We start from the raw sequence: 14,185 nt of genomic DNA, 5'->3' as shown, positions 1-14,185 counted from the left end.
TATTAAAAAAAAACTAAATACACATTAAAACAAATTTTAAATAATAATTCTCTAACTTTTAATCCTTCAAGTTATGTCAGTAACATCTAGAGATACAATCACATATTAAAAAGCTTTTAATCTTAATTTGTGTTTAGAAATTTCATGAATTACATACCTCTAAATGATAGTATTAATCAGCAGTACTACGTAGGTGTCATGAGCTCTCTTAATAAATATATATGTTTTTTTCAATTTAGCCGATTTTGGAATTTCATGTACAATTAGTTATAGTTACTTAGTAGTTTCAATTGATAAGCAAACAGCAAAAAACTCCACATGCATTTTTCCACGTAAATTTTTAAAAATTATATTCACATTTTCAACTACGATAAATTAAATCAATAGATTTTCTCATTCAATGCGCTGTCTTCAGATAGATATTATGAGTCACATTTTATAATGAGAAAACCTGAAGCTAAGGAATGTTTTTTAAAACACCTTTTTCTTTTAATGTGTATTTTTGAGAGAGCAAGAAACAGAGAATGAGTGGGGAAGGGGCAGAATGAGCAGAGAGGGAGACATGGAATCCGAAGGAATCTCCAGACTCTGAGCTGTTAGCACAGAGCCCGAGATGGAACTCGAACCCGCAAACCATGAGATCATGACCTGAGCTGAATTCAGATGCTTAACCAAGGCTCCCAGGCTCCCCAAGTTAAGGAAAGTTAATTCCCTGGCTCAGGGTTACACAGCTAATAAGTGTTGGAAGGGTGTGGTGCAGCAGTTAGGCCCTAAGTCTTCTGTCCTCTTAGGTGGAGCTAGGTAGAGTAATTGGAGTAGACATATTTCAAGAGTTAATAAAATAAAAAGCCATGTGCATTTTATCTGAGTACGCACTGTATATAATCAGGAGTCACACACTCATGCTCTTATACAGTGTTTCTTAGATTGCTATATTTAAATGGATTGACTTTTCCAGAGCAGATGGTTACTAATTTATTCAACAAGTATTTATATGGATGCCATTCGAGTCCGTGCGTTAGTGTTTGGATATCGAATGATGAACATCTATACATTTATGATTCTATCTGATAAATGGGAAAGTGGGTTAGGAGCAATATGCATGAAAGGGACCAGCAAACCAGTTTAGAATCAAAGGGATCTTCATATCATTCATATGATAGGCATACGTCTCCTGGGCGGGGGCAAGCACCTTGCTTTAGTCCTAACACCTCTCAATACCAGCTACTTCTCACAAATTTGACTTAAGAGGAAACTAAAAAGTAATTTAAGTCTTTACTCTCCTCAAGAAGTACAATAGTTATGTTTTCATACTAGAAACAACTAATGCTAAATTAATTTCTAATAACTCAGGCTAGAAGTTTAACTTAAAGAAATAAAGGATCGACAGAGTAATTACTAAACTATTTTGGATACACTACACTAGAATTGATGTATGTAATGTATTAAGGAGGAAAAAAAGCTAAGAGACAGAGCTTGCAAGAACCAAGGCGATGTCATATTCTATTACTGTAAAAGGTAAATGGAATTTTTAACAATACATGATCATAAAAAGTTTCTTGATAATCCAACATTGGTTGTTTTTAATTGATTAAATGTCTTATAATAGCTATTGATTTAGGAATTTTTATCTATTTTCTTAAATTTCTACAAGAAATAATTTTGCTCTCTTAATTTTTACCAATTCCAAAGCTCAAGTCCCCTAAAACCTTCCCAGATGGGAAATGGTCTGGCCTCCTTCTGACTTCTTAGGAGGTGTTTATTTTTATCACACACTTTCTTATATGGTGATCATTTGTGTGTCCGCCTTATATTTCTTCTCTCCCATATTAGATTGGAAGCTCTGTCTGGGTCGTAGTTTTTTATCCTCCACATAACAGGTGCTCAAATAAGACTTGTTGGTTCTTTTATTCTTTCAACAAATACTTATTGAAGACCTGCTATATGCCAGGCATGAAGAAACACAATGTGTCGAATATATTCTGATATTAAAAAAGAAACTATTACACCATCTTTTTCAGTTTGATAATATTACAGAAAATGTCCCAATATTTCTAGTCAGCACTTATTAAAATTCCTCTTTCCCTATAAACCTGTTTCTCATCTCTCTTCTATTTATAGGTTCACTCAAATAAATGCACTATTGTTATTTTTCATTGGCCTATAACATTTTTAAATTTATATTTGAATTAGGTCTCTTAGTAAGTAATTCTAAATGTCTAAGTTCAGCTTTGGTTTCTAATATAAGCAAGGAAAGGCCAAAATAATAATAATGAAACAATTTTCAAATTATAAGGAATATAGCCATGGCTGGAGCACACATAATTTATATTTGAAATCTTAGAGCCAAGATCACACAGCTTTCAAATCAAAGTAATTTACTCTAATACTCAAAAACAATTTTTCCCATTTCAACTGAAGGACATATGATCCATTTATAATTATTGAAGGAATAGATGACATGCTCCCTGTAAAAATATTGAGAATTTTTGAAAATTCTAAATAAGTGGGTTAAGGACATATCTCATTAGCTGGACACAAGATGACCCATTGACCAATATTATCATGGGGTAAGCTGTTGGAGATTTCAATGACCAATTGTAGATAGAGAGCATCTGAAGTGTCAGCAAAAGTGATTTTAATAAAATGATTCAAAATCATAATACTTATGTTCTAACAAATGTATCTTTATAGTCCTATTAAAAGAGTACTTCTGTTACTGCAAGCTAGCTTTGACCATCCATGTGAAGGTTTAATGAATTTTCAATCTAAATAAAAGAGGAATAACATGGTGATTCCAGATATGAATTTGGGATCCAGGTTGTGGAACCTACAGTTCAGAAGCAGACTTAGATAAAACAACAACACGCACACACAAAAAGCCCAAAAAAAACAAAAAAACAAAAACAAAACCCAAAAAGCTTAAAATAAACAGTTTAACAAAACTATGTGAAGCACAAGATTACTCACTCTTTAAGAATCTGTATTTTACCATCCTTAATGTCTTTCAATCTCTATTATGTTCACACTGCACGCTCTGGGTATTGAAGAAAAATATACACAGCCCATGCAATGAGCACATCCTAGAGCCAAGTCCACTTGTGATACAAAGCTCAAAAGGCAGGAGCATTTGGTCCAATTTTAAATGTAAAAGAAATTTGAAAGGATTCATTTTCAAAGTTGAAAACTTGGCCAAAAGACTATAGAATCTTAGACCTTGAAGAGACCACACTTAAGTCATCTCTACCCTCTAGCCAGACCCTCTCCTGGCTTCCAAACCATACCACACAGGTGAGTATCTCCCGAAGGAATTCTAAAGATGTCTGGGGACAAGGTGGGACAATGCTCATCAGAACTGATAAACCCTAATAAGAAAATGCCGTTGTTTGTTACACCAAAATTAAATTCATTGCTCTGGAGAGTAAAGCAGAGGAGATCTCGTGGACAAGAAATATTGGACGCAAAACTAAGAAAATGTGAATTATGCACGGTTCATGAGTTCCAGCCCCGCATTGGGCTCACCACTCTCAGCGCAGAGCCTGCTTCAAATCCTCCCTCTCTCTCTCTCTCTCTGCCCCTCCCTAGATCATGCTTTCTCTCCCTCTCTCTCAACATAAAAATTAAGCAAACATTAGGAAAAAAAGGAAATTGTGAATTGTGACCTATAATTATGTGACTTTGGACAAGTCAGTTAAATACTCCATACCAAAGTTTCTACAATACAGGGATAATAATAACAAATTTACATATTTATTACCTAAAAGGTTAAGGGAGCTTATACATGCAAAAGTGCTGTGTAAATACACTATAAAAAACAAGCAACAATAATGGATTCTTACTCTAGAGTAGTGATATTGCAACTCATACCATCGTTTTCTCCTCAGCATAGGGATGAGGGAGTAGAAGGCAAGCTGACAGGCTGCAACCACCCACCCCCACCCCTGGTAGGACATGTGTCATATGCCTAGGGCACTCCTGGCTGCCCAAGAACAAAGGAAAGAGGGGAAACAAAGGATTAACTTAAGTGAGACTCCATCACCTCTCCATAGTGGGGAACAAAGGCAGAAGGAAAAGGCAGATAGAACTCTATTTCCTTATAACCTGCAGTCCATTGACAATTACTTGAGGCAGGTGGAGGTTGGAGCAAAACGTTCCTCCAGGAATTCCTTTCTGCCTTAATGCTAATGCTCTGCTATAGGAAAAAACATCCCGAGGTTGACAATAGCTAGGCCTCCAGTATCCTGGGAGTCTTCTTTAGCATATGAAAATCTCACTGGAAACGTCCCCTGGACTTTAACTCCTCCAGCTCCACATTATATAACCAGTGTCTCTCCTCTTGGTCCCAGGGCAGCTCCTCCTGCCCATGGGTCCTGTCCCTGTGCTTCAATAAAAGCACCTTTTTTGCACCAAAGACATCTATAAGAATTCCTTCTTGGTCATCAGCTCTGGACCCTACCAACCTCACTGTCACCCCAAAAAAACCTCAATAGGTCTTGTTTTCTAAGTCTTTTATCATTTTTGTGTCTGTTCTCTGAAATCTTTTCAAGGGTTCCTACATCATTATCCAATGCCACCACCCTGAACTAGACCTAAGATTTAATTGATTGTTAGCTGGCTGAGGTCTATTTGATTATCATTCCTATTTGAATAAACATGCAATCTGATTGCATGGGATACAGTTGTGAAGAAGACAGATGAGGTCCTGGCAACCATGGAGTTTATAATGTGGGCCCGGGGAAAAAGTCAGGAACTAAACAAATAAGATAACTTTATACAGTAGTAATTCTGTAAGAAAATATTACAGACAAGCATGCGCAGTCAGGATGATTAGTTTGGGTAGAGTGGTCTGGGAAGAACTGTTACAAGCAGTGACCCATAATCTCAGACTTGAAAGAGAAGCATTAGTCATTTGAGATTCTAGGAGAATAATGTTCAGAGAGAATGCCAAGTGCAAATGGCTTAAGGTGGGTGTGAGCCACTGTGACTGGGGAATAGAAAATGAGTAGTATAAGGGGCTAGAGAGAAAGGCCTGGAACTCTATCCTTAAGGCATTGTAAATCATGGTAAGGAGTTGAGATACGGAGTCACTGAATGGTTGTAAGCATGGAATGATGTGTCACAATGAACTAAAAAACCAACCCTCACAGTTATCCAGTGATTTCTCAGTGCTCGCAATACAGCCACCTGAGTACCACCTGGGGTCGCTTCTACCTTGTAAATAATCTGCAAATTGGACTTTCATACCTGTTTAGTAAGCATTTCATTAGTTGTTTATATGATACTTTGCAGCAGAGTAATGACTGACATTAAATATAGTTAACTTAGAGATCTACGCCATCCATTTTGTCCTCATTCTCCAGATCTGCCGAAATAGGCTATATCAGGCTTGTGCTATCTCCATTTCATAGGAACTCCTGAAAAATTACAGAGCCACTCTACAGGTGGATAAAATCATATTTCCTACTTTTCACCTGCCATTCAGTGAGAAAATGACTGAATGATGATATTGTATGGATATTCTTTAAAACACAAAGAAGAAGGACTAAAGACGACTTTTTGCTTTACTCAGGTTTCTACAGCTACAGGACAAAGCCTTGCTGATGCCCTCCTCCCCCATACCCTTCCCCCCAAACTACCCCCTGGGCCCCACCTACAAAAAATAAAACATTCTTTCAGAGCAAAATGTAATTAACAGTAAGATAAATACTGATTGCGTTTTCTATAGTAGAAGAAATACTGCTGTATCATATTGTATCAGGAATTATCAAAAATAATTAATCGTCAATTGCAGCATATATATGTATGTGTGTGTGTGTGTGTGTGTGCAGTGAAAATAATATATTACTCAGCCATCAAAAAGAATGAAATCTTGCCGTTTGCAACAACATGGATGGAAGGAACTGGAGGGTATTATGCTAAGAGAAATACATCAGTCAGAGAAAGCCAAATACCATATGATTTCACTCCTATGTGGAATTTAAGCAACACAACAGATGAACATAGAGGAAGGGAAGGAAAAATAAAATAAGATTAAAAACAGAGAGGGAGGCAAACCATATCTTAATGATAGAGAACCAACAGGTTTGCTGGAGGGGAGGTGGGGCAGGTGATGGACTAAATAGGTGATGGGCATTAAGGTTGCCACTTGTTGGGGTGAACACTGGGTGTTATATGTAAGTGATGAATCACTGAAGCCAATATTACAGTATATGTTACCTAACTTGAGTTTAAATAAAAACTTGAAAGAATAAAAATAATCTTCGAGAATAAAAACTATCATTTGTGCTGCTGGTCGATAGACAATGATGACATGTGCTCCCTACTGTTATTAATTTTAGCATCGTATTTAAATGGTAGTGACAAAAACCTGAATTTGATAAGTGAAAATAAAATACTCCCTAGGTGCTTGAATGTGTATTTGGCACTATGGATTGTTAAAAAGGAGACAATGGGTCTAAATGGAGTCACTTAGGCTAAGCCCATGTCACTAAACTGAGACATAATACCTAACCTCATTGAAGTTTCAGCTTCTCTCAGGAATGTAACCTTTAACCAATCAATCTGGGGAATTTCCTGGTCAGCACTACTGAAGTAATCTCCCATAGACCCCCTCCATGCCCAAATGAAGGTGACTTTGCCTGAAACAATCCAACCTTTTTTGGAAAGTGCCTTTTCCTGCCCACTTCTGCCTACAAAAGCCTTTCATTTTGTAAAGCTCCCCTGAGTTCCTTTCTATTTGCTGAATGGAATGCTGTCCAATTCATGAATTTTTGAGTTAAACCCAGTTTGATCTTCAAATTTATGCAGTTTTGTTTTTTAACACTTCCTTAATGATTTGAAGATGAACTGCAGTTAATCTGAAAACATAAACGACATACATCAATTCTTTTATGTTTCCTAGAATTCTTTTTTAACAGTTATAAAAATCCTTATGACTGGGGCACCTAGATGACTCAGTCAGTTGGGCCTCCGACTTCGGCTCAGGTCATGATCTCATGGTTCATGAGTTCAAGCCCCCCATCGGACTCTGTGCTGACTGGAGACTGGAGCCTGTTTCAGATTCTGCATCTCCCTCTCTCTCTGGCCCTCCCCTACTCATGCTCAGTCTCTCTCTCTCAAAAATAAATAAACACTAAAAAAAAAATAAAAAATCCTTATGACTTTTGTCTGTAGAAAAGAGACAATCTCATCTTTTGTGGTGCACAATATTCACAAACCTTTTCCCCTTTTTCTGTTTTCTCTTGCATCCATAATAATCCATCACTCCTTCTAGATTTCCCATCATTTTTTGAGGGGAGAAGAGAAAGAGAGAGAATGAGTCGGGGAGGGGCAAACAGAGAGGGAGAGATAGAATCTTAAGCAGGCTCCACACCCAGGGCCAAGCTCGCTGCAGGGCTCCATCCCATGACCTTGGGATCATGACCTGAGCCAAAATCAAGAGTTGGATGCTTAACCGACTGAGCTGCCCAGGCACCCCCCAGATTTCCTATCTTTTTAATAACTCCTCCACGTTTGTTTTGGTAACTATATCTAGTGACTGATATAGGTCATTCAGAAGTGGTCCATATTCTGTTCCTTTCCATAAAAATGTTTTCTTTGCTATAAAATCTGATTTATTGCCCTGCACTTGCATAACTCAACCATACTTTTTTGCGTTTTTATGATCTGATCTTTTGTATTTTTATACTACACATAGTTTATGTATGTGCTTTCAACTGTGTTACTTTGGTTGTGTGATTTGAATTAGTTCTTCAAGATTCCCCTAGAACTCTCTTTAGCTCTCCCTTTGACTTTGCCCTTTATGCTTTCCATTCAGCTTCTAACTGAGGCAGCTTGTTTCCCTACGTGAGCTATAATGTATCTATTTTCTTTCCTATTTTCCATTCCTCTTACCACCAAGTATTTGTATTTCTTTTCCTCTGTTTCTTCCGAGCTTCCATATACTCCCTTCCTTCTTCTCAGGGGTCAATAGAACAGGGACTATTGTCACTAGAACAGGAGAGGATGCACTGCCTTTTCTTATCCCTTTGTGTGTGCGCCATTTTTCATATGCATTTCCTATTCAGTTACTCCTAGTCCCTTTTTGAAAATTGCTGTATTCAGGTTCTTTCCTGAATACACTTTAGGGATTATTTGAGCCTCTATTTTGTTATCTTTCTTTCTTTTTCAACCTTAGTTATTTATTTTGAGAGAGAGATAGAAAGAGCGTGAGGGACAGAGAGAGAGAGAGAGAGAGAGAGAGAGAGAGAGAGAGACAGAGAGAGAGAATCCCTTGCAGCCTTTGCGCTATTAGTGTGGAGCCCGACATGGGGCTCGATCTCATGAACCATAAGATCATGACCTGAGCCTAAATCAAGAGTCAGACGCTGAATCAACTGAGCCATCCAGGCACCCTCAAGCCACCATTTTCTGATGACTGATTTCTTCCTTGTGTATCTAGCCCATATCCTGATGCCTTGCATCACAACTATGGACTAAGTACAATTAAGAAACTCAGCATTGAGAACTAAGACCTTCTTTAGTGTACGCTCACTTTTCATTTATTTCCACAGTATGTTGCCACCAATTTTTAATACTCTCAATCCTGAGAAAATAATTACCTCAAAGCTTCTAGCAGTACTTATTTTATTAGCAGACGCATGCAACTCTTATCAACAGAGGCTCAAGTACCAAAACCTTCAGATCCCATAAAGAGGTGACATGCCAACTTAATAAACCATTAAATAGGAATGACATATCTAATTCACAAGAATAATATGCTAATCTGATTAAAGTGTGAGGTGGGAAAAATTAAAAGGGAACAATGCAGTACTTCTAGTAATCTTCCCATTGTGAATCCAGAAGGGCTTGTGAGGTTCTTTAAACAGTTTCATTGAACTTAAAAAAATATGACTCACTTGGGAAAAGCTGGGTTTTATAAACTTTTTAGAAATGTATCTATTGCCAAAAACAAGGCAAACTCACATGTATCTTCACGAGCTGCACTGATATTTGAACAATCACCTATTCACGTAGGCAGACACACAACCTCCCAACCAATTTCACTAACCCTAATTGAAGTTTGAAATTTATAGCAAAGGGAATAAGCCTCCAAAAACACTGGCCCAAAAATTTAAATCTAAAATCCGCTACCTTTATACTTTATTGAACAATTATTTCTCTGTGCTTTGAGGGATTTTTTTTGCAAGACTAAAATGTAAGGAGAACTTTTTTTGTTTTGTGTAGCAACAAATTGCCTGAAATTGAGCCAGCCAGAGCATGTCATTAATAACTGTCAGCCCAAGTAAGTAGCTGTGTATTCTAATTAACTTGTGCTTTCATAATTTCTTACAAAGTTCTTTCACACTGAGAGCATTATTCTGTTAAATCTGATTTATTTTGGTTTTGCAGAGAGGATAGGAACTCAAAGCTCAAAGGCTCTTACCCTGTACTTATCTTGTACTAACTAGGTTCAATCATCCAATTTATCTATGGTTCGTATTTTCATTAAAAAAATTGAGATGTTGGGGTGCCTGAGTGGCTCAATCAGTTAAGTGTCCGACTTCAGACAGGGCATGATCCTGTGGTTTGTGAGTCTGAGCCCTGTGTAGGGCTCTGTGCTGACAGCCTGGAGCCTGCTTTGGATTCTGTGGCTCCCTCTCTCTGCCCCTCCCCTGCTCATGCTCTGTCTCTCAGAAGTGAATAAATGTTAAAAAGTTTTTTTAAATCAAGATGTTAATGAATAGTATATGAAGGTCAACAAGGCATTGTGGCAGTGAGAAGTGTGCATAAAAACACCAGCTCATACATTAAAGAGAAAATAGAGACCACAAAGTAATCAATATTACTCCATCCATTTCTAAGACATAAATCAGTAGTCTAGCTTCTAACTGAAAGAGGTATTTTTTAGATGCTCTGTAAACTGCAACATCTCTATCCAGAAACCTCATTTACATAGAAGAGAACTATGAATGAGAAAGGAAGCAGAAGAAATGTTATCACAAACATCCCATCTACTTCATTAATCATGACATTGTCCTTTTTTAAAAAGAAAATCATGTCTTCTAGTTTTTTTAATGTTTATTTATTTATTTTTGAGAGAGAGAGAGAGACAGAGAGAGAGAGAGAGAGAGAGAATCCCAAGTAGGCTCAGCACTGTCAGCACAGAGCCTGACACAGGGATCAAACCCACAAACCATGAGATCATGACCTGAGCTGAAATCAAGAGTCAGAGGCTTAACCAACTGAGCCACCCAGACACCCCATGTCTTTTAGTTTCTAATTATTTTCTTAGAAAATGGGTTCTGTTTTGTGGATTTCATTATTGAATTTTTCCTGATTTACTCATCAATAACACCAATATGCAAAAGTTGGGAGTCAATTATAAAATCATTGTTGTGAGCGAAAACTGTTAACAAAAAAGCAAATGTGTGTCAGTAATAAACTGAAAATTCATGAACAATGCAAGAAGTCTTTCTAGAAAAAAACTAATTTGCAATTATACCTCAATTTAAAAATATATATATAAACAGAAGTAAATAGAGTCTACATGAATGTGACTGTAAAAATATGCTGATAATCTAAAAAGAGATATATATATGTATGTATGTAAGTACATATGTGTGTATGTAGATATACATGTATACACATATAGGTATATATATGATTTTGTTATTGGATAATACAGCAGACCTTCAGTTGTTTTGTCTTTCCAGTATTTTCACCTACCATTTTTTTTTTACCAGTGTCTTCTTTCTTTTGGAGAGTTCTTCTCTTTTATTTTTGCTTGTTATTTATTTAAAATTTTTTAACATTTATTCAATTTTTAGAGATAGAGAGACAGAGCATGAGGGGGGAGGGTCAGAGAGAAAGGGATACACAGAATCGGAAGCAGGCTCCAGGCTCTGAGCTAGCTGTCAGCACATGGGCTCAAACCCATGTACCATGAGATCATGACCTGAACTGAAGTCGGATGCTCAACTGACTGAGCCACTCAGGCTCCACATTTTTATTTTTTTAAGTAAGCTCCATGCCTAATGTGGGGTTCAGATTCAAAAGCCCAAGGTCAAGAGTTACATGGTCTACCTACTGAGTCAGCCAGGAACCCCCTGGGGAACTCTTCTTTCCCCTCCTTTTATGGTTCTGTTGAAGTTCCCTCCCCCAACCAGAAGGGGAGTCCTTTATGAGTCTGGGTCTACGATAGATCTTAGCCTGTTGGTCACGGTAATGATCCTAGGACCATAATTTGATACAAATAACTCCATTATAGTCCTTCACAATTTTTCCAAGGTGGAAATTAAGGGGAAGCATTCACAGTGCCCTTGGATGATCATCTATAAGAACGGGTGTCTAGAGATAATAGCCACACTTCTTGACACGTAAGGGAATGATGACAAAGCTGAAATAAGAAATGTAGAAATGGGGAAGAGAGGGCTTCTGACGCTTTCTAAGTACCACTAGAACTCCGTACTGTGAAAATAAATACAGGATACCTCATTTAAAAGGGAGTCAGAAAGCCCTGAAGGGAAATCTTGTGCATGTACCACTCGCTGCAGCTTGCCTATCGAGCAGAAGGATGGAAAGTAAGAGGTATCTTGGTGAGGGAGTACATTTTCACATAGGAATTTCATCTCCTGCTTTCAGAAAAAGAAGAAGACCCGTCTTGTCCTAGCAACAATGCACTAACCACAGCTTGCACCAATGGAGACTGATATAACCTCAGAGATTGAATATATGAGCTGCTACATCTGCCATATTTGTTTAGGTGGTTGGAATTGGCTTTTCTTTAAATGCATAAAACTAATATGGCCCAATACCCTATATTACAATACCATACACTTTCGTAAGGAAACTCGGCAGCTAGAAAAATGTTATTGTTCTGGTACTATAATCCTACACACAACACAAAAACCAAGTAACAACAAATAAAAACAGAAGTCAATATATAGAATATATACAAAAATATACATAAAATATATGTCCCATCCATTATTCTGAATGGCATCTACCCTTGTTGTGCATAAAATACTAAGTTTTATATTCCCTTAAGAATTTCAAAATAAGACATTTGCTTAGGTTTTTAAAAAGTTTTCATATAGATAACACAGTATTACTAAAAACAAACAAAACCCTGAAAAACACCTCAGTTATAGTATAACAACTCCTGGGGTGCCTGGGTGGCTCAGTTGGTTAAGCGTACAACTTTGGCTCAGATCAGTTTGTGAGTTCGAGCTCTGCATGGGGCTCTGTGCATTTGTCAAGCTCAGAGTCTGGAGCCTGTGTCTCCCTGTCTCCCTGTCTCTCTGCCTCTCCCCTGTTCTCTCTCTCTCTCAAAAATAAGTAAACATTAAAAAATTTTAAAGAATATAGAAACTTCCTCTTCTCTGTTTTAATTGCATCGTTTTTTCATATAAGGTACAGAAATGAGAACTAAACTGTGAAAATGCAGACTGGATATTTCCAAAGATGTAGAGAAATTAACACAGTTTATTTTATCATCGCCTGAATGAGGACCATATCCTGATGGAATGGCATAATTTCCTTTCTCAATGACCTTTCTTCATTACCATCTTCTGGGAAATATAGTCATACTTCCTTGCTCTTGAGAGCAATTTGAATTTTATTGAGGGGGAAAAAAAGGAAAATGTTGAATGTAATTATGGAAAGAAAATTAACGTTTCCCTTGTTGAGCTTATATGGATGGCCACTTGCATCCAGCCAAGTCTGGAATGAGAATGATTTTTTTTTTAAATTTCCGAAGCTAATCAATTGAGGAAAAATCCCTTCAGTATAGGGGCTAGTCAGAAAATCACTCTCAGCATTCCACAGAATTGGTTCTTCACCTTTAAATGAGAATACGCTAATCAAGGTCTCCACATCAAAGGGCCCTCATTTCATGTTCCTAAATATAAGGACTCAGCAACAATAGAACATAGTTTTATGTTGAGTGAAAATATTTTAGTCCATTTCTAAATTTTATATGCCAATGTACTCAGGTAGATCCTGCTCCATTAGAAAATCTACTACCAAAGAACACTTAATCTTTTGAGTTTAAGAATCAAGAGGAAACGTGGGAAAACCAAAACCAAAGATGATGTAACTCAAATGCACGACGTAGAGGAGTTGTGCATTTAAAAAAAATTTAATGCTTACTTATTTCTGAAGGAGACAGGGTGTGAGTGGGGGAGGGGCAGAGAGAGAGAGAGAGAGAGAGAGAGAGAGAGAGAGAGAGAGAGAGAGAGAGACAGGGACACAGAATCTGAAGCAGTCTCCAGGCTCTGGGCTGTTAGCACAGATGCGAGACTCAAACTCAGGAGCCCTGAGATCATGACCTGAGCCGAAGTCAGACTCTTAACTGACTGAGCCACCCAGGCACCCCACAAAGAGTTGTACATTTGAAAAAGGGTCAGGAGGCCCCCAGACTGCAAAGTGCTTGAATGCCGAGACTATGCTTTTGACTCCAATGCATTTAGCATGGAGACCGGTATCCCATTAAGGCTTCAATAGCTGTTTGTGTGACTGCACTGAATATCAAATTCAATCATCTTTAAAATGTGCATAATTTGTTACCCAACCTGCAGCTGTTACACATTTGTTCTCAAGCTTCATTTGTGACCTGGCATAGCCTGGAAACGCAGAATGAGATTAGAGTGTTTGGAGAGTCATAATACCCAAATGTAGATGAAATTGTACCTGCAGTCCTGCAAATGACAAGACACACTTGACAAAGTCTTTAATGTTCCACTTCCTAATGGCCCATCTGTGCACCTCACTCCAGCCAGGAGTCCATGTCATGTAAGAAACTTCCCTTGATTATTCCTGCTCAGTAATCACTCCTAAAAATACCTGTGTTTCACCTTTTCATTCACAACAGGTGTAAAATACACTTAGGCAGAAAGGTAGAGAGTAATGACTTCCAAGCCTACTTTCCATGGTCTAGGGATGCGTTATCAACGGTCAATTGAAGATGATACTACCTCCATTACTAGGTTACCCAGATGATTTTCATTAAGAGTACGCATGGAAAATACCTTGCACATATTAGCTGCTATGTAAATATTTGTGGAGTGAAGAGATTAGTGATAAACTTATGTTTTATTTATAATTACATTTCCTTTATAGTCACTATCATTTTACTATTACGCTCCACCACAGTCACTTCACATTTCACTTTTGCGTGCCATGGAGTTCTAGAAAACAGTCTTTA

This window comes from Suricata suricatta, chromosome X (genome assembly GCF_006229205.1).
Source record: "Suricata suricatta isolate VVHF042 chromosome X, meerkat_22Aug2017_6uvM2_HiC, whole genome shotgun sequence".
NCBI lineage: Eukaryota > Metazoa > Chordata > Mammalia > Carnivora > Herpestidae > Suricata > Suricata suricatta.
The sequence above is the reverse complement of the archived record's forward strand: the minus strand, read 5'-3'. Positions refer to the sequence as shown.